Below are 27,329 nucleotides of genomic sequence, written 5' to 3' on the forward strand. Positions count from 1 at the left end.
AGACACACAGCCTGTTATCATCACTGACTAGACACACAGCCTGTTATCATCACTGACTAGACACACAGCCTGTTATCATCACTGACTAGACACACAGCCTGTTATTATCACTGACTAGACACACAGCCTGTTAGTATCACTGACTAGACACACAGCCTGTTATCATCACTGACTAGACACACAGCCTGTTATTATCACTGACTAGACACACAGCCTGTTATTATCACTGACTAGACACACAGCCTGTTATCATCACTGACTAGACACACAGCCTGGAGGACACACAGCCTGTTATTATCACTGACTAGACACACAGCCTGCTATTATCACTGACTAGACACACAGCCTGGAGGACACACAGCCTGTTATTATCACTGACTAGACACACAGCCTGCTATTATCACTGACTAGACACACAGCCTGCTATTATCACTGACTAGACACACAGCCTGTTATTATCACTGACTAGACACACAGCCTGCTATTATCACTGACTAGACACACAGCCTGGAGGACACACAGCCTGTTATTATCACTGACTAGACACACAGCCTGTTATTATCACTGACTAGACACACAGCCTGCTATTATCACTGACTAGACACACAGCCTGCTATTATCACTGACTAGACACACAGCCTGCTATTATCACTGACTAGACACACAGCCTGCTATTATCACTGACTAGACACACAGCCTGTTATTATCACTGACTAGACACACAGCCTGCTATTATCACTGACTAGACACACAGCCTGGAGGACACACAGCCTGTTATTATCACTGACTAGACACACAGCCTGGAGGACACACAGCCTGTTATTATCACTGACTAGACACACAGCCTGTTATTATCACTGACTAGACACACAGCCTGCTATTATCACTGACTAGACACACAGCCTGTTATCATCACTGACTAGACACACAGCCTGCTATTATCACTGACTAGACACACAGCCTGTTATCATCACTGACTAGACACACAGCCTGGAGGACACACAGCCTGCTATTATCACTGACTAGACACACAGCCTGTTATTATCACTGACTAGACACACAGCCTGTTATCATCACTGACTAGACACACAGCCTGGAGGACACACAGCCTGCTATCATCACTGACTAGACACACAGCCTGCTATTATCACTGACTAGACACACAGCCTGTTATTATCACTGACTAGACACACAGCCTGTTATTATCACTGACTAGACACACAGCCTGGAGGACACACAGCCTGTTATCATCACTGACTAGACACACAGCCTGTTATTATCACTGACTAGACACACAGCCTGTTATCATCACTGACTAGACACACAGCCTGTTATCATCACTGACTAGACACACAGCCTGTTATCATCACTGACTAGACACACAGCCTGCTATTATCACTGACTAGACACACAGCCTGCTATTATCACTGACTAGACACACAGCCTGCTATTATCACTGACTAGACACACAGCCTGTTATTATCACTGACTAGACACACAGCCTGCTATTATCACTGACTAGACACACAGCCTGTTATCATCACTGACTAGACACACAGCCTGTTATTATCACTGACTAGACACACAGCCTGTTATCATCACTGACTAGACACACAGCCTGTCATCATCACTGACTAGACACACAGCCTGTTATTATCACTGACTAGACACACAGCCTGTTATCATCACTGACTAGACACACAGCCTGGAAGACACACAGCCTGTTATTATCACTGACTAGACACACAGCCTGCTATTATCACTGACTAGACACACAGCCTGCTATTATCACTGACTAGACACACAGCCTGGTATCATCACTGACTAGACACACAGCCTGTTATCATCACTGACTAGACACACAGCCTGTTATCATCACTGACTAGACACACAGCCTGTTATCATCACTGACTAGACACACAGCCTGCTATCATCACTGAATAGACACACAGCCTGTTATTATCACTGACTAGACACACAGCCTGCTATTATCACTGACTAGACACACAGCCTGGAGGACACACAGCCTGCTATTATCACTGACTAGACACACAGCCTGCTATTATCACTGACTAGACACACAGCCTGTTATTATCACTGACTAGACACACAGCCTGTTATCATCACTGACTAGACACACAGCCTGCTATCATCACTGACTAGACACACAGCCTGTTATCATCACTGACTAGACACACAGCCTGGAGGACACACAGCCTGTTATCATCACTGACTAGACACACAGCCTGTTATTATCACTGACTAGACACACAGCCTGCTATCATCACTGACTAGACACACAGCCTGCTATTATCACTGACTAGACACACAGCCTGCTATTATCTCTGACTGCCCCCCCCCCCCCCACATTGTTTTTGGGGACCCCCCCCGCCCCCCCCACCTTGGTTTGGGGCCCACTCCCCCCCCTCACCTTAGTTTTGGGGACCACCCCCTCACCTTGATTTTGGGGACCACCCCCCCTCACCTTGATTTTGGGGACCACCCCCCTTGGTTTTGGGGACACCTTGGTTTTGGGGACCCCCCCACCCCCACCCCACCTTGGTTTTGGGGACCACCACCCCACCCACCCCCCACCCACCACCCCCCCCCCACACCTTGGTTTTGGGACCCCCCACCCCCCCCCCTTGGTTTTGGGGACCACCCCCACCCCCCCACCTCACCTTGGTTTTGGGGACCACCCCACCTCACCTTGGTTTTGGGGACCACCCCCAGTCCTAGCCTGGTATCAACGAGGGAGGCAGCAACCTCTGAGAGATAGCCCTGGTTGGGGATCAGGCAGCCACGGCCAAAACAACACGGACAGCACAGCTACACAGAGAAACAGAGGAGGAGGAGGGGGGGTGGGCAGGGGGAGGATGAGGAGGAGAGAGAGGACAGAGGGGAGAGGAGGAGGAGAGAGGACAGAGGGAGGAAGGGTAGAGGGTGGGGAGAGTTAAATTAACTGTTAAAATGAATGTAAAAATAGAGAGAGAAAGGGAGGAAAGGAAGAGGAGAGGGGAGGAGGAGAGAGGACGAGGGGGGAGAGAGGACGAGGGGGGAGAGAGGACGAGGGGGAGAGAGGACGAGGGGGAGAGAGGACGAGGGGGGAGAGAGGACGAGGGGGGAGAGAGGACGAGGGGGGAGAGAGAGGGAAATAGGACATAGGGACAGTTGAGGAGAGGAAGAGGAGAGAGGAGAGAGGAAGAGGAGAGACTCAGAGAAAAAGACAGAGATAGAAACAGACAAGAGCATAGTGTTACCTAGGGACAGACGAGGAGAGGGGAAGAGGAGAGAGGAGACAGATAAAGACAGAGATAGACACAGAAACCAGAGCATAGTGAGACCTAGGGACAGACGAGGAGAGGGGAAGAGGAGAGAGGAGACAGATAAAGACAGAGATAGACACAGAAACCAGAGCATAGTGAGACCTAGGGACAGACGAGGAGAGAGGAAGAGGAGAGAGGAGACAGAGATAAAGACAGAGATAGACACAGAAACCAGAGCATAGTGAGACCTAGGGACAGACGAGGAGAGGAGAGAGGAGACAGAGATAAAGACAGAAACCAGAGCATAGTGAGACCTAGGGACAGACGAGGAGAGAGGAAGAGGAGAGACAGAGATAAAGACAGAGATAGTAACAGACCAGTGAAAGACAGTAACAGACCAGAGAACAGTAAAAGACAGAGACAGTAACAGACCAGAGAATAGTGAAAGACAGAGATAGTAACAGACCAGAGAAAGACAGAGATAGTAACAGACCAGAGATCAGTGAAAGACAGAGATAGTAACAGACCAGAGAAAGACAGAGATAGTAACAGACCAGAGAACAGTGAAAGACAGAGATAGTAACAGACCAGAGAAAGACAGAGATAGTAACAGACCAGAGAAAGAGAGATAGTAACAGACCAGAGAAAGACAGAGATAGTAACAGACCAGAGAACAGTGAAAGACAGAGATAGTAACAGACCAGAGAAAGACAGAGATAGTAACAGACCAGAGAAAGAGAGATAGTAACAGACCAGAGAAAGACAGAGATAGTAACAGACCAGAGATCAGTGAAAGACAGAGATAGTAACAGACCAGAGAAAGACAGAGATAGTAACAGACCAGAGACCAGAGAAAGACAGAGATAGTAACAGACCAGACAACAGGGATACCTTGTGAAAGTATTTGGTCCATTTAGGGTTGAGGTGACCGTAAGGCTCTTCAGACTTTGGTTTGAAAACACCGAGGATTTTCTGGATGGGAAGAAAAGGGAATCAACAGTATTTAATAAAGATTTACAGTAACCCAGCCTAGACCCTAATGGAAGAGCTTTACAGTAACCCAGCCTAGACCCTAATGGAAGAGCTTTACAGTAACCCAGCCTAGACCCTAATGGAAGAGCTTTACAGTAACCCAGCCTAGACCCTAATGAAAATGCTTTACAGTAACCCAGCCTAGACCCTAATGGAAGAGCTTTACAGTAACCCAGCCTCGACCCTAATGAAAATGCTTTACAGTAACCCAGCCTAGACCCTAATGGAAGAGCTTTACAGTAACCCGACCTAGACCCTAATGGAAGAGATTTACAGTAACCCGGCCTAGACCCTAATGGAAGAGATTTACAGTAACCCGGCCTAGACCCTAATGGAAGAGCTTTACAGTAACCCAGCCTAGACCCTAATGGAAGAGCTTTACAGTAACCCAGCCTAGACCCTAATGGAAGAGCTTTACAGTAACCCAGCCTAGACCCTAATGGAAGAGCTTTACAGTAACCCGACCTAGACCCTAATGGAAGAGATTTACAGTAACCCAGCCTAGACCCTAATGGAAGAGCTTTACAGTAACCCAGCCTAGACCCTAATGGAAGAGCTTTACAGTAACCCAGCCTAGACCCTAATGGAAGAGCTTTACAGTAACCCAGCCTAGACCCTAATGGAAGAGCTTTACAGTAACCCAGCCTAGACCCTAATGAAAGAGCTTTACAGTAACCCAGCCTAGACCCTAATGGAAGAGCTTTACAGTAACCCAGCCTAGACCCTAATGGAAGAGCTTTACAGTAACCCAGCCTAGACCCTAATGGAAGAGCTTTACTAATGAAAATGCTTTACAGTAACCCAGCCTAGACCCTAATGGAAGAGCTTTACAGTAACCCGACCTAGACCCTAATGGAAGAGATTTACAGTAAACCGGCCTTGACCCTAATGGAAGAGATTTACAGTAACCCGACCTAGACCCTAATGGAAGAGCTTTACAGTAACCCAGCCTAGACCCTAATGGAAGAGCTTTACAGTAACCCGACCTAGACCCTAATGGAAGAGATTTACAGTAACCCGGCCTAGACCCTAATGGAAGAGCTTTACAGTAACCCAGCCTAGACCCTAATGGAAGAGCTTTACAGTAACCCAGCCTAGACCCTAATGGAAGAGCTTTACAGTAACCCAGCCTAGACCCTAATGAAAGAGCTTTACAGTAACCCAGCCTAGACCCTAATGAAAGAGCTTTACAGTAACCCAGCCTAGACCCTAATGGAAGAGCTTTACAGTAACCCAGCCTAGACCCTAATGGAAGAGATTTACAGTAACCCGGCCTAGACCCTAATGGAAGAGATTTACAGTAAACCGGCCTTGACCCTAATGGAAGAGCTTTACAGTAACCCGACCTAGACCCTAATGGAAGAGATTTACAGTAAACCGGCCTTGACCCTAATGGAAGAGCTTTACAGTAACCCGACCTAGACCCTAATGGAAGAGATTTACAGTAAACCGGCCTAGACACTAATGGAAGAGCTTTACAGTAACCCAGCCTAGACCCTAATGGAAGAGATTTACAGTAACCCGGCCTAGACCCTAATGGAAGAGCTTTACAGTAACCCAGCCATCACTGACTCCAGAGAGACCGAGGACCACATCAGGGCCAGAAAGACAACTCCATCACCTGGCATCACAGACTACAGAGAGACTGAGGACCACATCAGGGCCAGAAAGACAACTCCATCACCTGGCATCACAGACTACAGAGAGACTGAGGACCACATCAGGGCCAGAAAGACAACTCCATCACCTGGCATCACAGACTACAGAGAGACCAACGACCACATCAGGGCCAGAAAGACTTTACACATACAACTCCATCACCATCATGTAGTGCAACTCCAGGAGGTTGCCAGACGCGCCAGTCTCTGCTAGGTTCAACTCCAGGAGGTTGCCAGACGCGCCAGTCTCTGCTAGGTTCAACTCCGTTGTTATAGGAACTTCCTGAAGATGGCTTCCTCCCCATCAACATGTTCATCTACTGTAGTGGTTTCTCTCCATCTGTACGCCTGTACTAGAACTCAGCTGTTAGCTGTGAAGGCTACAAGATTAAACTTAACCCATGAAACAATAACTTGCTCACGTAGAGAAAGCAGAAGTCAAACCACAGTGGCTCAGAAAAACCAGAAGGACTTCCTGGACATAACGAACAGGAAATGGTTTGTCGTTTAAAAAGGTTAGTGACTGTTAGAACAAAGCCCAGCTAGTAGTGATGAGGGATGACTCTCCACCCCCATCAGGGCCAGAAAGACCTCCATACCTTCCTCCCCACCACCCTCCCCTCACCCCCCTCCTCCATACCTTCCACCTCCCCCTCCCTCCCCCTGGCATACCCTATACCTTCCACCTCACCTAGACCTTCCACCTCACCTCCCCCCACCCCTATACCCTCCACCTCACCTATACCTTCCACCCCTCCTCCTCCATACCTTCCACACCCCCCTTTCCTCACCCCTTTGGAGTCTTTAACAGAAAGTAACTCCCTGCATAGAACCCTGAGAGATTCTCTCTGGGAAGACTCCGCCATCGATGGCCTGCTCCGCCTCCATCTGATCACGATGTCACCAAACTCTGGGTCACCGGGGAAATGGGTTAAAGTCTCCACTACTGTTACCTGAATGGGGAAGAGAGAGAGAGAGAGAGAGAGAGAGAGAGAGAGAGAGAGAGAGAGAGAGAGAGAGGACCACATCAGGGCCAGAAAGACAACTCCATCACCTGGCATCACAGAGAGAGACTGAGACCACATCAGGGCCAGAGAGAGACTCCAAAGAGAGAGAGAGAGAGACTCCATCACCTGGCATCACAGACTCCAGAGAGACCACATCAGAGAGAGAGAGACTCCAGAGAGAGAGAGAGAGTAGAACTCCAGAGAGAGAGAGAGAGAGAGAGAGAGAGAGAGAGAGAGAGAGAGAGAGAGAGCTGAGAGAGAGATTAGAGAAACAATAACTTGAGAGAGAGAGAAGTCAAACCACAGAGAGTGGCTCAGAGAGAGAGAGAGAGAGAGAGAGAGAGAGAGAGAGAGAGAGAGAGAGAGAGAGAGAGAGAGAATGTTGACTTGTTTTTCCTTAAAATAGGCCATCGTCATTATATTAAAACAAAATAAACATATGTTTCCCATTACAAATGTATATTTTAACATGCCCTCTCCACAGAGAGACAGAGAGAGTCATGTTTTCTGTACATGTTTTATTGCTTTTATTTCACTTTTCCTTAATATCTAGGTCACTTGTTTTGGCAATGTTAACATATGTTTCCCATGCCAATAAAACCCTTAAAATGAATTGAGAGAGACACAGCGAGAGCAACATGGAGAGAGAAACAGAGAGACAGAGAGACTCAGAGAGCATAGCCCTGCTATTGAGACCTCAAGGCCGCCCCAGGCAGACCTTCCACTCTCAAGAGAAGACAGGCTATGTGCTCACTGCCCACAAAATGAGGTAAAAAACCTCACCTAGAACTGAGCTGCACTTCCTAACCTCCTGCCAAATGTATCCCTGACCATATTAGAGACACATATTTCCCTCAGAATACAAAGACCCACAAAGATTTAGAAAACAAACCTACCCCTCCTCCTCCAATTTTGATCAACTCCCATATCTACTGGGTGAAATACCACAGTGTGACATCACAGCAGTAAGATGTGTGACCTGTTGCCACAAGAAAAGGTCAACCAGTGAAGCACACACACACCACTCCTAAATATAACCCACATATTTATGTTTATTTCCCTTTTACCACTCCACCTACCCTCCCCCTCCTCAATCTATTCCCCCCTCAACATTTTATTTTATTTTATTTCACCTTTATTTAACCAGGTAGGCTAGTTGAGAACAAGTTCTCATTTGCAACGATGTCACCAAACCTGGGTCACCGGGGAAGATAAAGTCTCCATAGCAGTGTGAATGGAGAACAGACAACACAGAGTTACACATGGATCGTAAAAAACAAAATAAACAAGTCATTACAAATGTAGAAAATAAAAACAGGGAGTTTTCTATATACTTTTATTTCACTGTTGTCAAAAGGCATGAGGCAGGTTAACATATGCGAATAATTAAAATATTGCAGATTAACACTGGAGTGATAAATGATCAGATGGTCATGTACAGGTAGAGATACTGGTGTGCAAAAGATGCAGAAGAGTAAATAAATAAAAAACAGTGTGGGGATGAGGTAGGATGAAAATGGGTGGGCTATTTACCAATCCCAGATCTATGTACAGCTGCAGCAGCAGTCGGTTAGCTGCTCAGATAGCAGATGTTTGAAGTTGGTTTAGGGATTACATCATTACAATGCTGTATATATACACATAATATAACATTTTAAATGTCTTTATTATTTTGGAAAGTCTGTGAGTATAATGTTTACAGTTAATTTGTTATTGTTTATTTAACTTCTGTTTATTATCTATTTCACTTGCTTTGTTAATGTTAACATATTTTACCCATGACCCCCCCCCCCCAAAAAAGGCCCTTAAATTGCAAGTGAACTTGAATTGAAAGAGAGATCAGTACATGTGTATGTAACTAGCTAAAGCAGCATCTATCGCTGTGGTATCAGATCAACTCTGCAGCGTCAACATTTGTTTGCTTTGGTTGTGGTCGACTCTGGTGGAGGGTGCCTCCCAAACAGCACCCTATTCCCTACATTGGGCTCTGATCAAAAGTAGTGCACTGTGTAGGGAATAGGGTGTTGTTTGGGAGGCAGACACACTGTGAGCTAGGTGCAAAGTCAAGAGAAACACGGCTCCATAGTTCTATGGAGGTTAAACACACAGGGCCACACACACACACACAGTCTAAGTGGATGACACTTCCTTTCCCCTCCTCCATTTAGAAAGCAAAGGAGAACAATTGATGACATCAACAACACAGCTTCATATATACCCATCAGACAGAGAGGAGAGAGAGCTGGGGGGAGAGAGAGAGCTGGGGGTAGACACAGAGAGCTGGGGGTAGAGACACAGAGAGGGAGAACTGGGTAGAGACAGAGAGGGAGAACTGGGTAGAGACAGAGAGAGGGAGAACTGGGTAGAGACACAGAGAGGGAGAACTGGGTAGACACACAGAGAGGGAGAACTGGGTAGAGACAGAGAACTGGGTAGAGACAGAGAGAGGGAGAACTGGGTAGAGACACAGAGAGGGAGAACTGGGTAGAGACACAGAGAGGGAGAACTGGGTAGAGACACAGAGAGGGAGAACTGGGTAGAGACACAGAGAGGGAGAACTGGGTAGAGACACAGAGAGAGGGAGAACTGGGTAGAGACACAGAGAGAGGGAGAACTGGGTAGAGACACAGAGAGGGAGAACTGGGTAGACACAGAGAGAGGGAGAACTGGGTAGAGACAGAGAGGGAGAACTGGGTAGAGACACAGAGAGGGAGAACTGGGTAGACACACAGAGAGGGAGAACTGGGTAGACACAGAGAGGGAGAACTGGGTAGAGACAGAGAGGGAGAACTGGGTAGAGACAGAGAGGGAGAACTGGGTAGAGACAGAGAGGGAGAACTGGGTAGAGACAGAGAGGGAGAACTGGGTAGAGACAGAGAGGGAGAACTGGGTAGAGACAGAGATGGAGAACTGGGTAGAGACAGAGAGGGAGAACTGGGTAGAGACAGAGAGGGAGAACTGGGTAGAGACAGAGAGGGAGAACTGGGTAGAGACAGAGAGGGAGAACTGGGTAGAGACACAGAGAGGGAGAACTGGGTAGAGACACAGAGAGGGAGAACTGGGTAGAGACAGAGAGGGAGAACTGGGTAGACACACAGAGGGAGAACTGGGTAGAGACAGAGAGGGAGAACTGGGTAGAGACACAGAGAGCGAGAACTGGGTAGAGACAGAGAGGGAGAACTGGGTAGAGACAGAGAGGGAGAACTGGGTAGAGACACAGAGAGGGAGAACTGGGTAGAGACACAGAGAGGGAGAACTGGGTAGAGACAGAGAGGGAGAACTGGGTAGACACACAGAGAGGGAGAACTGGGTAGACAGAGAGGGAGAACTGGGTAGACAGAGAGGGAGAACTGGGTAGACAGAGAGGGAGAACTGGGTAGACAGAGAGGGAGAACTGGGTAGAGACAGAGAGGGAGAACTGGGTAGAGACAGAGAGGGAGAACTGGGTAGAGACACAGAGAGGGAGAACTGGGTAGAGACACAGAGAGGGAGAACTGGGTAGACACACAGAGAGGGAGAACTGGGTAGACACACAGAGAGGGAGAACTGGGTAGACAGAGAGGGAGAACTGGGTAGAGACAGAGAGGGAGAACTGGGTAGAGACACAGAGAGGGAGAACTGGGTAGAGACACAGAGAGGGAGAACTGGGTAGAGACACAGAGAGGGAGAACTGGGTAGACACAGAGAACTGGGTAGGACACAGAGAGACTGGGTAGACACAGAGAGGGAGGGGTAGAACTGGGTAGACACAGAGAGGGAGAACTGGGTAGACACACAGAGAGGGAGAACTGGGTAGAGACACACAGAGAGGGAGAACTGGGTAGACACACAGAGAGGGAGAACTGGGTAGACACACAGAGAGGGAGAACTGGGTAGACACACAGAGAGGGAGAACTGGGTAGACACACAGAGAGGGAGAACTGGGTAGAGACACACAGAGAGGGAGAACTGGGTAGACACACAGAGAGGGAGAACTGGGTAGAGACAGAGAGAGGGAGAACTGGGTAGAGACAGAGAGAGGGAGAACTGGGTAGAGACAGAGAGGGAGAACTGGGTAGAGACAGAGAGGGGGAGAACTGGGTAGAGACAGAGAGGGGGAGAACTGGGTAGACACACAGAGAGGGAGAACTGGGTAGACACACAGAGAGGGAGAACTGGGTAGACACACAGAGAGGGAGAACTGGGTAGAGACACAGAGAGGGAGAACTGGGTAGACACACAGAGAGGGAGAACTGGGTAGACACACAGAGAGGGAGAACTGGACAGACACAGAGAGGAGAACTGGGTAGACACAGAGGGAGAACTGGGTAGACACACAGAGAGGGAGAACTGGGTAGACACACAGAGAGGGAGAACTGGGTAGACACACAGAGAGGGAGAACTGGGTAGACACACAGAGAGGGAGAACTGGGTAGAGACACAGAGAGGGAGAACTGGGTAGAGACAGAGAGAGGGAGAACTGGGTAGAGACACAGAGAGGGAGAACTGGGTAGAGACACAGAGAGGGAGAACTGGGTAGAGACACAGAGAGGGAGAACTGGGTAGAGACACAGAGAGGGAGAACTGGGTAGAGACACAGAGAGGGAGAACTGGGTAGACACACAGAGAGGGAGAACTGGGTAGACACAGAGAGGGAGAACTGGGTAGAGACAGAGAGGGAGAACTGGGTAGACACACAGAGAGGGAGAACTGGGTAGAGACACAGAGAGGGAGAACTGGGTAGAGACACAGAGAGGGAGAACTGGGTAGAGACACAGAGAGGGAGAACTGGGTAGAGACACAGAGAGGGAGAACTGGGTAGAGACACAGAGAGGGAGAACTGGGTAGACACACAGAGAGGGAGAACTGGGTAGACACACAGAGAGGGAGAACTGGGAGAGGAGAACTGGGTAGACACACAGAGAGGGAGAACTGGGTAGACACAGAGAGAACTGGGAGAACTGGGGAGAACTAGAGACACAGAGAGGGAGAACTGGGTAGACACACAGAGAGGGAGAACTGGGTAGACACACAGAGAGGGAGAACTGGGTAGACACACAGAGGGAGAACTGGGTAGACACAGAGAGGGAGAACTGGGTAGACAGAGAGGGAGAACTGGGTAGACACAGAGAGGGAGAACTGGGTAGAGACACAGAGAGGGAGAACTGGGTAGACACACAGAGAGGGAGAACTGGGTAGACACAGAGAGGGAGAACTGGGTAGACACACAGAGAGGGAGAACTGGGTAGACACTGGAGAGGAGAACTGGGTAGACACACTGGGTAGAGACAGAGAGGAGAACTGGGTAGAGACACAGAGGGAGGGAGAACTGGGTAGAACTGGGTACACAGAGAGGGAGAACTGGGTAGAGACACAGAGAGGGAGAACTGGGTAGACACAGAGAGGAGAACTGAGAGGGGAGAACTGGGTAGACACAGAGAGGGAGAACTGGGTAGACACACAGAGGAGAACACACACAGAGAGGAGAACTGAACAGAGACACAGAGAGGGAACTGGAACTGGGTAGAGACACAGAGAGGGAGAACTGGGTAGAGACAGAGAGGGAGAACTGGGTAGACACACAGAGAGGGAGAACTGGGTAGACACACAGAGAGGGAGAACTGGGTAGAGACACAGAGAGGGAGAACTGGGTAGAGACAGAGAACTGGGTAGAGACAGAGAGGGAGAACTGGGTAGACACAGAGAGGGAGAACTGGGTAGACACACAGAGAGGGAGAACTGGGTAGACACACAGAGAGGGAGAACTGGGTAGACACACAGAGAGGGAGAACTGGGTAGAGACACAGAGAGGGAGAACTGGGTAGAGACACAGAGAGGGAGAACTGGGTAGACACAGAGAGGGAGAACTGGGTAGAGACACAGAGAGGGAGAACTGGGTAGAGACACAGAGAGGGAGAACTGGGTAGACACAGAGAGGGAGAACTGGGTAGACACAGAGAGGGAGGGTAGACACACAGAGAGGAGAACTGGGTAGAGAGGGGAGAACTGGGTAGAGACACAGAGAGGGAGAACTGGGTAGACACAGAGAGGGAGAACTGGGTAGACACAGAGAGGGAGAACTGGGTAGACACAGAGAGGGAGAACTGGGTAGAGACACAGAGAGGGAGAACTGGGTAGAGACACAGAGAGGGAGAACTGGGTAGAGACACAGAGAGGGAGAACTGGGTAGAGACACAGAGAGGGAGAACTGGGTAGAGACACAGAGAGGGAGAACTGGGTAGAGACAGAGAGGGAGAACTGGGTAGACACACAGAGAGGGAGAACTGGGTAGACACACAGAGAGGGAGAACTGGGTAGACACACAGAGAGGGAGAACTGGGTAGACAGAGAGGGAGAACTGGGTAGAGACAGAGAGGGAGAACTGGGTAGACACAGAGAGGGAGAACTGGGTAGACACAGAGAGGGAGAACTGGGTAGAGACACAGAGAGGGAGAACTGGGTAGAGACAGAGAGGGAGAACTGGGTAGACACAGAGAGGGAGAACTGGGTAGACACAGAGAGGGAGAACTGGGTAGACACACAGAGAGGGAGAACTGGGTAGACACACAGAGAGGGAGAACTGGGTAGAGACACAGAGAGGGAGAACTGGGTAGAGACACAGAGAGGGAGGGTAGAGACACAGAGGAGAACTGGGTAGACACAGAGAGGGAGAACTGGGTAGACACAGAGAGGGAGAACTGGGTAGACACAGAGAGGGAGAACTGGGTAGACACAGAGAGGGAGAACTGGGTAGAGACACAGAGAGGGAGAAAGAGGGAGAACTGGGTAGACACAGAGAGGGAGAACTGGGTAGACACAGAGAGGGGGAGAACTGGGTAGAGACAGAGAGGGAGAACTGGGTAGAGACACAGAGAGGGAGAACTGGGTAGAGACACAGAGAGGGAGAACTGGGTAGACACAGAGAGGGAGAACTGGGTAGAGACACAGAGAGGGAGAACTGGGTAGAGACACAGAGAGGGAGAACTGGGTAGAGACACAGAGAGGGAGAACTGGGTAGAGACACAGAGAGGGAGAACTGGGTAGAGACAGAGAGGGAGAACTGGGTAGAGACAGAGAGGGAGAACTGGGTAGAGACACAGAGAGGGAGAACTGGGTAGAGACACAGAGAGGGAGAACTGGGTAGAGACACAGAGAGGAGAACTGGGTAGAGACAGAGAGGGAGAACTGGGTAGAGACACAGAGAGGGAGAACTGGGTAGAGACACAGAGAGGGAGAACTGGGTAGAGACACAGAGAGGGAGAACTGGGTAGAGACACAGAGAGGGAGAACTGGGTAGAGACACAGAGAGGGAGAACTGGGTAGAGACACAGAGAGGGAGAACTGGGTAGAGACACAGAGAGGGGTAGAACTGGGTAGAGACACAGAGAGGGAGAACTGGGTAGAGACAGAGAGGGGAGAACTGGGAGAACTGGGTAGAGACACAGAGAGGGAGAACTGGGTAGACACACAGAGAGGGAGAACTGGGTAGACACAGAGAGGGAGAACTGGGTAGAGACAGAGAGGGAGAGGTAGACACAGAGAGGAGAACTGGGTAGAGACACAGAGAGGAGAACTGGGTAGAGACACAGAGAGGGAGAACTGGGTAGAGACACAGAGAGGGAGAACTGGGTAGAGACACAGAGAGGGAGAACTGGGTAGAGACACAGAGAGGGAGAACTGGGTAGAGACACAGAGAGGGAGAACTGGGTAGAGACTCAGGACAACAACACAAATTGACCCAATGAAATCATAAGAAACCAAAAAGATGAGTCAAGTAATTGGAAAGAATTAAAACAAAAAAAACTGAGCAAACTAGAATGCTATTTGGCTCTAAATAGTGGCAGAATACCTGACCACTGTGACTGACCCAAACTTAGGGAAAAGAGAAAGGCCACAGTAGGCAGACAAGGTTCTCAAGAGAAGACAGGCTATGTGCTCACTGCCCACAAAATGAGGTGGAAACTGAGCTGCCTAACCTCCTGCCAAATGGATGACAATATTAGAGACACATATTTCCCTCAGATTACACAGATCCACAAAAAATCTCCCATATCTACTTGGGGTGGCAAGATTTGGGGAAATACCAGTGTGGCATCACAGCAGCAAGATTTGTGACCTGTTGCCACAAGAAAAAGGCAACCAGTGAAGAACAAACACCAGTGTTAAAACACATGTGTATTTTCCCTTTTGCACTTTAAATAGTTAAAAAAGCACAAAATAGAGAGAGAGAGACGCCATGTCTAGCAAGCTACTAACATGAAGGAATTATTGTATTCGCCTCCGGTCACCACCGGCTCTTTACCTGGCGAGGTAAGGTTATCTTTATCCGACGATGAACTCCGTCGGTTCCGCCTCGTCCTCTTCTGCCTCTCGCCCCGAGGTGACGACGTGCCTCCGGATAAACACGGTAACAACAGAGTCTCTTCCCCAGAACCGTCCGTCTCCAATTCGGTAAGAACACTTTCACACGAACCCGAGATCCGAATCGCGACCCCCGGGTTTGTCCCAGACCCGACTGTGTTCCTATCGAACAACGTCGACAGTGGCTCCTGTGCCCGAAAGTTGAGATCCGTGGTAGAAGCAGCGGCGGACGCTACCGGGGCTATGTCATCCGCCACCACCGGATCGGTCTCGTTTGGTTCGCATTCTGACATCATTGTTGATCGCTTATTTATTTTTATTCCAGATCTTACAAATTTTAAAAATTGTTTAGTTCAAACGCTACATATTTTCATCGCTCCATTGTTAAAAAATTTCTTTGACACCGGCTTGCTCGACAGTCGCTAGTTACTTAGCGGGAGATTATTTCACCCGTTAAATTGTCCACATCAGCCAAAGATAACTTCCTGTTTCTACAGCGCATGCGCGTTCATAACAACGGAGCCTGACCAGATTTAAAGGGACCGCGTAGCAAATGTCTCTCTGCCTGAGGGGAGGAGGAAGGGGGGGATGAAGAGAGATGAGAAGGATGTGATTGCAGCCCGTAATTTGGGGTGTTCCTATATGTGGGCATTACTGCATTTGCAGGAAACAATATTTATACTTCTATTGGGACATGTTTAAACTAGGATGGAGGCTGGGGAGACACTGTTAGCTAACTAGCTAGGACTCTGGTACAGACAGGACAGAGGTTGGGGAGACACTGTTAGCTAGGACTCTGGTACATGTGGGAGGCAAATTGTGAAACACAAGCTAGCTAACTAGCTAGGACTCTGGTACACACAGGGCAGAGCCTGGGGAGACACTGCTAACTAACTAGGACTCTGGTACAGACAGGAGGGAGTCTGAGAAGACACTGCTAGCTAACTAGGACTCTGGTACAGACAGGACAGAGGCTGAGGAGACACTGCTAACTAGCTAGGACTCTGGTACACACAGGGCAGAGCCTGGGGAGACACTGCTAACTAACTAGGACTCTGGTACAGACAGGACAGAGGCTGAGGAGACACTGCTAACTAACTAGGACTCTGGTACAGACAGGACAGAGGTTGGGGAGACACTGCTAACTAACTAGGACTCTGGTACAGACAGGAGGGAGTCTGAGAAGACACTGCTAGCTAACTAGGACTCTGGTACAGACAGGACAGAGCCTGGGGAGACACTGCTAACTAACTAGGACTCTGGTACAGACAGGACAGAGGCTGAGGAGACACTGCTAACTAGCTAGGACTCTGGTACAGACAGGACAGAGGTTGGGGAGACACTGCTAACTAACTAGGACTCTGGTACAGACAGGACAGAGGCTGAGGAGACACTGCTAACTAACTAGGACTCTGGTACAGACAGGACAGAGGTTGGGGAGACACTGCTAGCTAACTAGGACTCTGGTACAGACAGGACAGAGGCTGAGGAGACACTGCTAACTAGCTAGGACTCTGGTACAGACAGGACAGAGGTTGGGGAGACACTGCTAACTAACTAGGACTCTGGTACAGACAGGACAGAGGTTGGGGAGACACTGCTAGCTAACTAGGACTCTGGTACAGACAGGACAGAGGCTGGGAGACACTGCTAACTAACTAGGACTCTGGTACAGACAGGACAGAGGTTGGGGAGACACTGCTAGCTAACTAGGACTCTGGTACAGACAGGACAGAGGCTGGGGAGACACTGCTAACTAACTAGGACTCTGGTACAGACAGGACAGAGGCTGGGGAGACACTGCTAACTAACTAGGACTCTGGTACAGACAGGACAGAGGTTGGGGAGACACTGCTAGCTAACTAGGACTCTGGTACAGACAGGACAGAGGCTGGGGAGACACTGCTAACTAGCTAGGACTCTGGTACAGACAGGACAGAGGCTGAGGAGACACTGCTAACTAGCTAGGACTCTGGTACAGACAGGAGGGAGTCTGAGAAGACACTGCTAACATTGGTACACACAGGACAGAGGCTAGGACTCTGGTACACACAGGGCAGAGCCTGGGTTATAGAGACACTGCTTAACTAACTAGGACTCTGGTACAGACATGGTTAGGATTTGTCTGAGAAGACACTGCTTTTGACTAACTAGGACTCTGGTACACACAGGGCAGAGCCTGGGGAGACACTGCTAACTAACTAGGACTCTGGTTTAGACAGGACAGAGGTTTTAGACACTGCTAGCTAACTAGGACTCTGGTACAGACAGGACAGAGGCTGGGGAGACACTGCTAGCTAACTAGGACTCTGGTACAGACAGGACAGAGGTTGGGGAGACACTGCTAACTAACTAGGACTCTGGTACAGACAGGACAGAGGCTGAGGAGACATAGCTAGCTAGGACAGTGGTACACACAGGACAGAGGCTGGGGAGACACTGCTTGCGAGAATCCAGTGGGTTCTGGCAGTCTTTAATAACTGATTTTAGAATGTGGATTTGATCATGTACATGTTTTTGCTGTTTGTTATTTGTTATAGAGCCAACAAAAATGGCATAAGTGGTTTATACATACATCTCCGTTTTGAACTGATAACTCTTTGTGTTGCTGTTTGTTAGTGAGTTCCTATTTTAGAATATATATATACATGGTTAGAATATATATATATATATACATGGTTAGAATATATATATATATATTATATATATATATACATGGTTAGAATATATATATATATATATATATATATACATGGTTAGAATATATATATATATATATATATATATGGTTATATATATATATATATATATATATATATATATATACATGGTTAGAATATATATATATATATTATATATATACATGGTTAGAATATATATATATATATATATATATGGTTAGAATATATATATATATATATATATATATTCATAACCATGTTAGATGTATATATATATATATATATATATATATATATATGGTTAGATATATATATATATATATATATATATATATACATGGTTAGAATATATATATATACATGGTTATAATATATTATATATATATATACATGGTTAGAATATATATATATATATATATATATTAGAATATATATATATATATATATATATATATATATATATATATATTTAGAATATATATATATTCTAACCATATATATATATATATATATATATACACATATTTAAATATATATATATATATATATATATACATGGTTAGAATATATATATATATATATATACATACATGGTTAGAATATATATATATACATGGTTAGAATATATATATATACATGGTTAGAATATATATATATATATATATATATACATACATGGTTAGAATATATATATATACATGGTTAATATATATATATATATATATATATACACATTTTAAAATGTAACCTTTATTTAACTAGGCAAGTCCGTTAATATTATTTACAATGACGGCCTATCTGATATTCTATGGATTCCTCATTGAGCTGATTTCTGACGTGCTGTTCCTTCTTTTCCTCCGTTGTGTATATCTGTATCATTTTAGTGATTCACCGTAGTGAAGGCTCAGGTTTTCTGTGTTTTGGGTTGGACAGGTTTCTCAGAAATGTTTTTTGTTTTTTTTGCGTTCTTCCTCAAACCATTTGTCATTGATATTCATTTTCCTATGTTGTCTGCTTGGAAATGTTAGATTCTCCTCTCTCTCTCTCTCTCTCTCTCTCTCTCTCTCTCTCTCTCTCTCTCTCTCTCTCTCTCTCGCTCTGTCTGTCTCCTCAGATCTCCAGGCTCAAAGCTTCAGCCCACCAGGTTGGTAGAGTATAAATCTACAGTGATTATAGCAGTTCTATATCAGTCAACTTTATACCACATGTAGAATTTCTGTTTGAGACTGGGTCCATACACACCATCCAGTCCATACAAAACAACAATATGAATAAGTCCTGTTCCATGGAACTACTAACACTTGTCAACCACAAAGCACTACTGCTGCTAGAATAACAGAAACACTGTCATAATCTGTCAAATCAAATTTAGTTATATAGCCCTTCCAACATCAGCTGATATCTCAAAGTGCTGTACAGAAACCCAGCCTAAAACCCCAAACAACAAGCAACGTGCGGGTGTAGAATCACTGTCATCATCTGTCCTCGCCACGGCGTTTCACTCTCTGCTGTTTACAGCTGAACACTCAGTCAGACTGGTGAATGGGACCACTACCTGCTCTGGCACAGCGGAAGTCTTCTACAGAGGAGAGTGGTCAGGGTCTATGTGACTGAGTGGTCGGGCATGATGAGAGAGGCTAAGAGTGTGTGTGTCAGAGAGCTGAGACTGTGGTCTGAATGATGTGAGCTGTGTGACATCTAGAAGGGCCTCTGTTTGAAAAGAGAATAAGAAGAGGAGTCAGACTAGGTGGTTGTTATGCAAATGAGTCTTCTATTACAGAGAAGAGGACGTGTGACATCATAAATGAATTACATAGGACATCATAAGAAGAGGACGTAGTGTCTGTGTCAGACTAGGGGGGTTGTTATGCAAATGAGTCTTCTATTACATCAGTGACATCATAAGAAGAGGACGTAGTGTCTGTGTCAGACTAGGGGCAAATTGTTATGCAAATGAGTCTTCTATTACAGAGTGTGACATCATAAGAAGAGGACGTAGTGTCTGTGTCAGACTAGGTCTTCTATTACAGGTTGTTATGCAAATGAGTCTTCTATTACAGTGTCTGTGTCAGACTGACATCATAAGAAGAGGACGTAGTGTCTGTGTCAGACTAGGGGGTGGTTGTTATGCAAATGAGTCTTCTATTACATAGTGACATCATAAGAAGAGGACGTAGTGTCTGTGTCAGACTAGGGGTTGTTATGCAAATGAGTCTTCTATTACAGAGTGTGACATCATAAGAAGAGGACGTAGTGTCTGTGTCAGACTAGGGGGTTGTTATGCAAATGTCTTCTATTACAGAGTGTGACATCATAAGAGGAGTGTCTGTGGACTAGTAGTGTCTGTGACATCAGACTAGGTGGTTGTTATGCAAATGAGTCTTCTATTACATGTGACATCATAAGAAGAGGACGTAGTGTCTGTGTCAGACTAGGGGGTTGTTATGCAAATGTGACATCATAAGTCTGTCAGACTATTACAAATGTGTCTTCTAGTGTGACATCATAAGAAGAGGTGTCTGTGTCAGACTAGGGGGTTGTTATGTCTGTGTCAGACTAGGGGTCAGACTTGTTATGCAAATGAGTCTTCTATTACACAGTGTGACATCATAAGAAGAAGGGACGTAGTGTCTGTGTCAGACTATGGGGTTGTTATGCAAATGAGTCTTCTATTACACAGTGTGACATCATAAGAAGAGGACGTAGTGTCTGTGTCAGACTAGGGGTTGTTATGCAAATGAGTCTTTTATTACAGAGTGTGACATCATAAGAAGAGGACGTAGTGTCTGTGTCAGACTAGGTGGTTGTTATGCAAATGAGTCTTCTATTACATAGTGACATCATAAGAAGAGGAGACTAGTAGTGTCTGTGTCAGACTATGGGGTTGTTATGCAAATGAGTCTTCTATTACAGAGTGTGACATCATAAGAAGAGGACGTAGTGTCTGTGTCAGACTAGTGGGTTGTTATGCAAATGAGTCTTCTATTACATAGTGACATCATAAGAAGAGGTCTGTGTCAGACGTAGTGTCTGTGTCAGACTAGGGGGTTGTTATGCAAATGAGTCTTCTATTACATAGTGACATCATAAGAAGAGGACGTAGTGTCTGTGTCAGACTAGGGGGTTGTTATGCAAATGAGTCTTCTATTACAGAGTGTGACATCATAAGAAGAGGATGTAGTGTCTGTGTCAGACTAGGTGGTTGTTATGCAAATGAGTCTTCTATTACATAGTGACATCATAAGAAGAGGACGTAGTGTCTGTGTCAGACTAGGTGGTTGTTATGCAAATGAGTCTTCTATTACATAGTGACATCATAAGAAGAGGACGTAGTGTCTGTGTCAGACTAGGGGGTTGTTATGCAAATGAGTCTTCTATTACAGAGTGTGACATCATAAGAAGAGGACATAGTGTCTGTGTCAGACTAGGGGGTTGTTATGCAAATGAGTCTTCTATTACAGAGTGTGACATCATAAGAAGAGGACGTAGTGTCTGTGTCAGACTAGGGGGTTGTTATGCAAATGAGTCTTCTATTACAGAGTGTGACATCATAAGAAGAGGACGTAGTGTCTGTGTCAGACTAGGGGGTTGTTATGTAAATGAGTCTTCTATTACAGAGTGACATCATAAGAAGTGGACGTAGTGTCTGTGACGGTGATTATTATCATCATGTGATCTGTTCAGGTAAGATTTATTTGTACATTATACAATATTTAATTTTAAATAGAGGGAGAGATGTCATTTGAGATTATATTTGTGTTTGTCATAATGGTTTATGGGAGATGTTCGTGGGCAGATCATTGTAGTTCAGATGGTACTGAAGTGAAGCTGCCTGATGGATGTCCAGCTGTTTATGTTCTATAAAGTGAAGTGAACTTATTCCTGTCTCCTGCCTGCATTATTCCCAACCCGATCCTGAGTGACTAAGAACCCATTTCTACCTCTTACAGTATCAAACATAACAAACTACAATCTTTTATCCAACGTATTTGTGTTCAGTCTTTGACAGTGTCATCAGCAAATCTCATTTAATGTTCAACCAACTCTTTTTCTCCAGAGTCTGTGCGGCTTGTGGATGGAGCTGGTCTCTGCTCTGGGAGAGTGGAGGTGAAGTCCAATCAGTCCTGGGCCTCAGTGTGTGAAGCTGACTTTGACCAGCAGATGCAGAGGTAGTCTGTAGGGATCTTGGCTGTGGGGCTCCTGCAGCTCTAAAGGGGGGGCTCTATGGAGAAGGTGAGGGTCAGACCTGGGATAAAGAGTTCCAGTGTAAAGGCAAAGAGTCCCTTCTCCTGGACTGTGACACCTCAGACAGAGAAAACAACACCTGCCTACCTGGTAATGCTGTTGGACTCACCTGCTCAGGTAAGAAACAGTTTGTCACTCAGTCAACATTGTTTCTCACCTGGAGTGAAGAATATGAGAGACAATATAGGTGTGTTTTAGAAAGATTACTGTCTCTCTCTTTTCTTTTCTCGGACCCTGATGATGTGAGGCTGGTGGGAGGAGGCAGTCACTGTGCTGTCGACCAGGGAGAGTGGAGGACAGCTGCAGTAGTGTGTAGACAGCTGTGCTGTGCAGTGGTACGACCAGGACAGTGGGAGCTGAAGACTGGGACTTGGCCAGGACGCCTGCAGCTGCAGTAGTGTGTAGACAGCTGGGTTGTGGCTCCACTGTTTCAGAACTACGTGGAAACATCACTAGAGGGTTTGGAGTTTACTGTTATGGGATGATCTGAACCTTCACTGAGGGAATGTTGAAGAACACATGAACTCCTTCGTGGACTCACAGTGATCTGTAATAACAAAGATATTATCATTAATATTCATCTAATTTCCTTCATTCATACAACTTCCTCTGCAAACAGTGACTGTTTAGCTCTTCAGTGGGAATCAAACGCAACTTAAATATCCCAGAATGCTTATCTCAGTGAATGTCTCTACTCATCTCCACGGTCACATGTCATGTTGTTGTTATATGTAAATGAGGGAAAGTAGCTACGTTTTCTATTTCTCTCCTGTTGTTCCACATGTCCATCTTAAGCCTGATATCAACATGTGTTGTCTCAGTGACTGTAGGCCCACTACTCATGTTGCCCTGTGAGGGAGGGTGGCTGGCACTGTTACATGCTGATGTTATTGTCATATCTATAGGAAACTAGTTGAAGAGGTTTTTCTTGTTCTCTTTTATTGTTACAGATCTCCTGGTCCAGCCTGATATCTTCCTGACTGACCCAATGGGAGGGGTCTCCAGGGGCCAACATGTTGTCTCAGTGACTGTAGGCCCACTAGACCACCAGGAGGCAGAAGAGAGTGAACAGGGTGAGCAGCATGGTTCTTTATGTGACTGTAGGCCCACTAGACCACCAGGAGGCAGAAGAGAGTGAACAGGGTGAGCAGCATGGATCTTTATGTGACTGTCGGCCCACTAGACCACCAGGAGAGTGAACAGGGTGAGCAGCATGGATCTTTATGTGACTGTAGGCCCACTAGACCACCAGGAGGCAGAAGAGAGTGAACAGGGTGAGCAGCATGGATCTTTATGTGACTGTCGGCCCACTAGACCACCAGGAGAGTGAACAGGGTGAGCAGCATGGATCTTTATGTGACTGTCGGCCCACTAGACCACCAGGAGGGTGAACAGGGTGAGCAGCATGGATCTTTATGTGACTGTCGGCCCACTACTCATGTTGCCCTGTGAGGGAGGGTGGCTGGCACTGTTACATGACCACATCACATCACCACCTCCTACCTGTACTACAACGTGAAGACATTTACTCAGCCGTGACAGTAAATGTCTGACTCTTATTAATGTCTGACAGTTGGTGCTGTGTCTCCCTAGACCACCAGGGGGCAGAAGAGAGTGAACAGCATGGATCTTCGTGTCAATGCCATGGAGATGGTCTCTCTGAGCTCCAGAGCTGAGGCCGAGAGAGGAGAGAGCAGCCCAGGGTAGGATGAAGCTGACCCTACACACTGATCTCAAGTCAGTCTTGTGTTTTAACATCAGAGTAGGAGTAGGATGAAGCTGACCCTACACACTGATCTCAGGTCAGTCTTGTGTTTTAACATCGGAGTAGGATGAAGCTGACCCTACACACTGATCTCAGGTCAGTCTTGTGTTTTAAATCGGAGTAGGATGAAGCTGACCATACACACTGATCTCAGGTCAGTGTTGTGTTTTAACATCAGAGTAGGATGAAGCTGACCCTACACACTGATCTCAGGTCAGTCTTGTGTTTTAACATCAGAGTAGGAGTAGGATGAAGCTGACCCTACACACTGATCTCAGGTCAGTCTTGTGTTTTAACATCAGAGTAGGAGTAGGATGAAGCTGACCCTACACACTGATCTCAGGTTAGTCTTGTGTTTTAAATCGATGGTCAGGAAAGCAACGGGGTAACACGGGGTTTGGGATAACACAGGGTTTGGGGTAACACGGGGTTTGGTGTAACACTGTAATGGGTAACACGGGGTTTGGGGTAACACAGGGTTTGGGGTAACACGGGGTTTGGGGTAACACGGGGTTTGGGATAACACGGGGTTTGGGATAACACGGGGTTTGGGATAACACAGGGTTTTGGGTAACACTGGGTTTGGGGTAACACAGGGTTTGGGGGTAACACAGGGTTTGGGGTAACACAGGGTTTGGGGGTAACACAGGGTTTGGGGTAACATTGGGTTTGGGGTAACACGGGGTTTGGGGTAACACGGGATTTGGGATAACACGGGGTTTGGGGTAACACAGGGTTTGGGGTAACATGGGGTTGGGATAACACAGGGTTTGGGGTAACACGGGGTTTGGGGTAACACGGGGTTTGGGGTAACACGGGGTTTGGGGTAACATGGGGTTTGTCGCTCTGGATAAGAGCGTCTGCTAAATGACTTAAATGTAAATGTTTGGGGTAAATGGGGTTTGGGGTAACAGGGTTTGGGGGTAACACAGGGTTTGGGGTAACACAGGGTTTGGGGTAACACAGGGTTTGGGGGTAACACAGGGTTTGGGGGTAACACAGGGTTTGGGGTAACACAGGGTTTGGGGTAACACAGGGTTTGGGGGTAACACAGGGTTTGGGGGTAACACAGGGTTTGGGGTAACACAGGGTTTGGGGTAACACGGGATTTGGGATAAGACGGGGTTTTGATTATTTAAGAGCGTTCCAGTATTTACAGCTTTTTGTTTTTGTCTTTATTTTGTAAATCTTATTTAGTTTCCTTTTAGATGTTTTATTTTGAAGTGTTATCATGTTTCATTAGTCCATGTAATCAGCTGTTTATTCGTTATAGATGTCTCCTTTCCATCAAGTCAAGTTTGCGAGTTGTTGCTGTCAGGATTTGGCCAGGGTTGTTCCGAGTTTTGGTAACTAGATGCCCCCATTGTGCTTTTTGACCTTATGTTTTTTCCCTTGTTCCCCATTATTATTTGCACCTGTGCCTCGTTTCCCCTGATTGTATTTAACCCCTTAGTTTCCCTCACTTCTGTGCTCTGTGTTTGTATGGTAGCACCCAGCCCTAGTGTTCTGTGTATTCTTGTCGATTCCGGTGGATGCTCTTGTGGAATTCTGTCTTTGTTTTTGAGTATCTCTTGAGGCTTTTTTGTGCTATTCCTACCACCTTTTGGATTTGCCATTTTTTGTATTTAAGGACTTCTCCTTTTTTACTTTATTAAATACACCGTCTTAAGTACTGCTGTGTCTGCCTCATCTTCTGGGTTCTGCTGACTATTCGTGGCTCAGTTGGTTAAGTGACTGTTTCTCACTCCGGAGACCCAGGTTCGTAACCGGGTCCTGACAGAAACACAGAGCCAAAATGAACCCAGAGGCAGCCAGTTCCCAGGACCTTTTGCCATGCTGTCCCACCACCAGGAGACTGTCCAACGCCACGAAGCCGCCCTGGTTCAGCAAGAGGTCTTAATGGCTAGACATTGTCATCTTCTGTCGGAGATGCTGACTTCCATTAAGCAAATATCTGATCGTCTTAACCCGGCAACAGTTCCCGTCCCAGTACCTCAGATTCACGTACCCATGGCAGTTAACCCCCTGGCTGAACCTCGTCTTCCACCTCCCCAACGGTTCTCAGGTGATCCAAGTGCTTGTAAAGGGTTTCTCACCCAATGTTCTCTCTCCTTTGAGCTACAACCCTCGTCGTTTCCCACCGACCGGTCTAAGATCGCTTATATCATCACCCTGCTGTCGGAAAAAGCCCTGGCCTGGGCTACTGCTGTGTGGGATGCACATAGTTCCTGCTGTGCCAGCTACTCTGCCTTTGCTGAGGAATTCAAACGAGTGTTTCAAGGCCCAAGCAGTGGTTCTGACTCAGCCAAACAGCTCCTGACTCTCCACCAAGGTTGGCGCAGCGTGACGGACTATGCCATCCAATTCCGCACGGTGGCAGCAGCAAGTGGCTGGAACAACGAGGCGCTCACGGTGTGCTTTCTGAAAGGCCTTTCCGACACTATCCAAGATGAACTGGCCACTCGGGAACCACCGGACAATCTCGAGTCCCTGATCAAGTTGGCCTCACGCATTGACCAGCGTCTGAGAGAGAGAGAACTCAACCGTAGACCTCTAGCCCCTATCAGTCCCAGCTCCGAGTCCCCACCTTTATCCTCGCTGGCTCCATCGGAACCCATGCAGATTGGACGCATCTCCCAGGCTGAGAGAGACCGCCGGATGAGGGAGCGACGCTGTCTATATTGCGGCAAACCGGGCCATTTCCGTTCCACGTGTCCCGGGCTCCAGGGAAACGCTCTGTCCCGTACAGACCGGGGGGAACTGTAACGGGAAACATAACCTCCTCCCATCCGTCCAACTCCCGTCTGCTCATTCCAGTCACCCTCTCCTGGGACAACCACAAGCTTCACCTTCAAGCCTTGGTAGACTCTGGAGCCGCAGGGAACTTCATGGATGGTGTCTGGGCGAAGGAGAATGCCGTTCCCTCTGAACCTCTAAGTGAACCCATGAGGGTCACTACATTGGATGGAAGCCCTTTGGGATCTGGACTTGTCACTCATGTCACTACCTCCTTGCGACTTTCAGTTTCACAACACCAGGAATTGATGAACTTTCATTTGATCTCCTGTTCCGAGTTCCCTCTCGTCCTTGGATACCCCTGGCTTCACAGCCATAACCCTCACATCGACTGGTCTGTGGGCACTATCAAGCAGTGGGGTCCTACGTGCCAAGCTACTTGTATTTTCCAGAATTCCCCGAGTTCTACTCCCGAGTCTTTAGAATCCATCGACCTGACCCGAGTTCCCGAGTGTTACCATGACCTCAAACTGGTGTTTAGCAAACAGAGGGCCACCATGCTACCACCCCATAGACCTTACGATTGCCCCATCGACCTG

At 47.2% G+C, this 27,329-nt stretch overlaps 1 pseudogene; it reads right to left on the bottom strand.

Moving 5' to 3' along the window:
• The window catches only part of LOC135539166 (phosphatidylinositol 4-kinase type 2-beta-like), a 40,689-nt pseudogene extending 24,913 nt beyond the window's left edge, over positions 1-15,776 (bottom strand).
• Positions 15,777-27,329: the final 11,553 nt, after the last annotated feature.

The sequence above is a fragment of the Oncorhynchus masou genome, unplaced genomic scaffold (genome assembly GCF_036934945.1).
Source record: "Oncorhynchus masou masou isolate Uvic2021 unplaced genomic scaffold, UVic_Omas_1.1 unplaced_scaffold_1727, whole genome shotgun sequence".
Classification (NCBI taxonomy): domain Eukaryota; kingdom Metazoa; phylum Chordata; class Actinopteri; order Salmoniformes; family Salmonidae; genus Oncorhynchus; species Oncorhynchus masou.